Here is a 3,807-nt window from a genome sequence, read left to right as displayed (position 1 = left end):
AATTTGACTGACAGCACCACTTGGTTTGGTAGAGGTGCACGCTTTTCCTTCCATTTTCTCGGCTCACTGAACGATATCAAGTGAAGATAATTTCAGGGCAGTTTTACATAGACCATGTGAAGAGATCCCTCCTCCTCGGAGAAGCCCACCGGCCTGTGGTCTGCTCTGCTGCTCCTTCAAGGCAGCTGAAAAGTGAAAACTACACTAGTTCTCAACTTTTCTGCAGCTCCATCGTCCCCTGGCAAACAAAGCTGAGCAAACAGCCCAGCTCAGTGAACTTTTGTTTCTTGTTTTCCGAACCAGCTTCATCGCTAGCTCTAACTGAACAGAGACAGAGATTCAGTTCACATCTCTCATGTGCAGCCTTACTGAATTGCAAACAAGCAACGGTAAAACGGCAATATATATGTATGTATACAGGGATTCTTGTTAGAAGCACAAATGAATGTTCGGAAATTCAGCTTATTCAATGCTAACTATAGTTACTTTCCTTTTGTATTTATTTCCTTATGGATTTGATCATTATTTTAATTTTCTTATTTTTGCCTTTTCTGATTGTCTTTTCTTTTCTTTTTTCCAAATACATGTTGCGCAGTTTTCATATGCACATTGAGCCTTTCTTTTATATCCATTGAACATTTCTCAAATGAATCATGAACATTTTCATAATACATGTTAAAAAAAATCTAAATACATGTAGAACATTTTTTTAATACATTTAAACTTTTTTGAATACAAGTAAAACATTTTTCAGATACACATTGAACATTCTTTAAAAATACATGATGAACTTTTTAAAAAAATACATGTTGAACCAGTTTTCAAAAACACGTAGAGATTTTTTCAACATATGACAATTTTGTTTTGGAAATATTATGAACAGAACTTTTAAAATGTGTGAACATTTTAAAATGTCAAACTTTTATTTGAACGGTCCAAATATCTTTTGAACTTGCACAAACAATTTTTTGACAGTACGTGTTCCTTTTATTAATGTAAAAACATTTAAATCCTTGAGGCAAGCAGTTGCTACATCTCGCCGCCGGCTAGACAAATTCGCGCCTGCAAGCAGTTGCTACATCTCGCCGCCGGCTAGACAAATTCACGCCTGCAAGCAGTTGCTACATCTCGCCGCCGGCTAGACAAATTCGCGCCTCTCTGCGTACCGACCACCAAGGAAGCCTTCCTGAGTGGCTGTTTTCTTCTAAGAAAAGAGTGGGCCGTTTCTTCCTTTTTACCTAAAACAGAGTGGCCAGTTTTGTATTTATTTCCTTATGGATTTGATCATTATTTTAGTTTTCTTATTTAAGATGAATCGGAGGGAGTAAAATAATATTTGTGAGCAATTCTAACTATCGGAGAACACTTGTACACATCTCCTGCACTATGATTTGTATTTATCTACATATATATTCACTAGAAAAAGAGCCCGCGCGTTGCAACGGAAGAGAAAACATAACACACGCTCTTAACCCAACAACCATCACTCAAGATCACAATAGGTCCATCTTCTTTATTTTCGCGAGATATCATATTTGTGTTGCCGCTTTTCCTCTATTAGGTAGAGATATAGTAAATATGCCCATGCGTTGCAATGGGGAAAAACAATTAAACTATGTCAGGATGAGATAAGGACTTTTAAAATGTCATGTCATAAACTACGTCTCATCTTGACCTAGCATTGCGCCATAGAAAGTTGTGTCAATTTTTCTGGGAGCAAGCATTGTATGGAACACAAAAACCCTTTTTTAACCGATGCGTCATGGACTAAATAAAATCATAGAACAACCTTTATGTATCCCCTAAAAAATATTTAAGTGATGGTTCGTCTTTTCGTTATTTACGCATCTGTTTGAATTTTTGCAAACATTTTCTAAAATTTTATGGACATAATTTTCAAATTGTTGAATATGTTTTGAATTCATGATCACCTTTCTAAAATCATGAATATTTGTTTTGAAATAATGTTTTTATACTATGCAAGCAGTTTCTTAATCTTATTTATTTTATGATTTCTCTACCATTTCCTGAGTTCGCGAACATTTTACGATTTCTATACAAAATTCAACTCACAACCTTTTAAAATTTGGAATTTTTCCGTTGAATTTAAAAGAGAAAAACATAAACAGAAATAAGAAGAAAAAAGTAAAAAGAAAAGGAAAAGAAAACAGAATGGAGACATCACACCTGGGCGAACCGGGGATCGAACCCAGGTCCCCCACATGATGTGTCGAAGCACAGACCATTTATTAGGGTACCATTGTGTAATAAACAAACCCCGCGGCGGCCTTCAAGAAAAAAAAAACTGAATCGTTTTTTTCACTTATAGGTGGCATAGTGGGTAATTTAGGGCAAATTCGAGGGTAGTTTTTATGACGTATGGCAGAAACCCAATTCTCTTTATTATTAGGTAGAGATATACTACATTAAACCTTTATCAGGACTTTTTTTGTGGACATGTATGCTCCAGAATGCTCTATCAGGATATTACAAAATTAAGGTCTGGTAATGAAAACATATAAACACACAACAAATGATCTAATTCACCACAATAATCTATGAAGTAATGTGCATTTTGTCTTTATAAATTTTCTACCTAAGAGAGATTCATGAATGAAAGCTTTTATTGACAATATCTGAAACGAAATCTTAAAAAAAATAACATAACACTTGTTGCAAAACATGATTTCACTTTAGAGTTAACAACTAATATCCATTGACATACTTATGTACTTTATTTTCTAATCATTGTAAAAAAAACTATACAAATTAAAACATTATTATGATGAACAATCATGATAAGTAAAAAAGTTGAATATAAATAAGTAATCACTATTATTTTGAACTCCTCAAAATGGTCACTATAGGTATGATCTTATGTCTATGCTAAGTAGAATATTTATTCACATGTGAAAGGTCATACATAAGGGAAATGTTTCCAGGATGATTGCATGTTTTATAAGACACTGTGTAGTTGTAACTTCTACATACACAGGTCCTTTTGTATGCGATATATAGGGATGTGAGCTTCCATTACAAAGTTTTAGCATGATCGATGTACACTAATCTGGCAAAGAGATGCAACGGATTTAAGTTTCGTGTACTATTTTTCCATCATTATTAGTGCTTCTTAGTTGCACTACAACGGACATCTAAAACAATTGCACGAAATTAGTGTGCTCCATAGTTCACTTGGAGAGAATAACTTTAATGCCTACTTTAAACTTTTTTCGCGAGTAAAGCTATTTTTATTTTAAATTTTCTTGTGACACAAAATGTTATCAGCAAAGTGATAATTGTACACATATTGCATATTCAGGGTTAATTTGGACAAAATGAGATATTTCAAATAAATTCTGAAAATATATATGAACTACTAAAAATAACATGCAAAGATATATACCCGTTGTGAGCAGTATTTTACATTACTGTCATCGGTGTGCCGGTACGCCCACCAAGACATACCGCTTCGAGCTCCGGTGCACCGCCTAGTGTTGGGAAATGTTCCATGGTAAAACAAAAAAAAATCACCAACGAGGGGGAGAGTATGTCTACGTACCCCCTCGTAGACCATAAGCAGAAGCGTTTAGTAACGTGGTTGATGTAGTCGAACTTTTTCATGATCCAACTGATCGAGTACCGAACATACGACACCTCCGCGTTCAGCACACGTTCAGCTTGCTGACGTGCTCGCCTTCTTGATCCAGCAAGACAGCAAAGTAGTGGATGAGTTCCGGCAGCACGACATCGTGGTGAGGGTGGTCGTGATGCTATCTCCGCAGGGCTTCGCCTAAGCACTATGAAAAT

The sequence above is a fragment of the Triticum dicoccoides genome, chromosome 4A (genome assembly GCF_002162155.2).
Source record: "Triticum dicoccoides isolate Atlit2015 ecotype Zavitan chromosome 4A, WEW_v2.0, whole genome shotgun sequence".
NCBI classification, from domain to species: Eukaryota; Viridiplantae; Streptophyta; class Magnoliopsida; order Poales; family Poaceae; genus Triticum; species Triticum dicoccoides.
The sequence above is the reverse complement of the archived record's forward strand: the minus strand, read 5'-3'. Positions refer to the sequence as shown.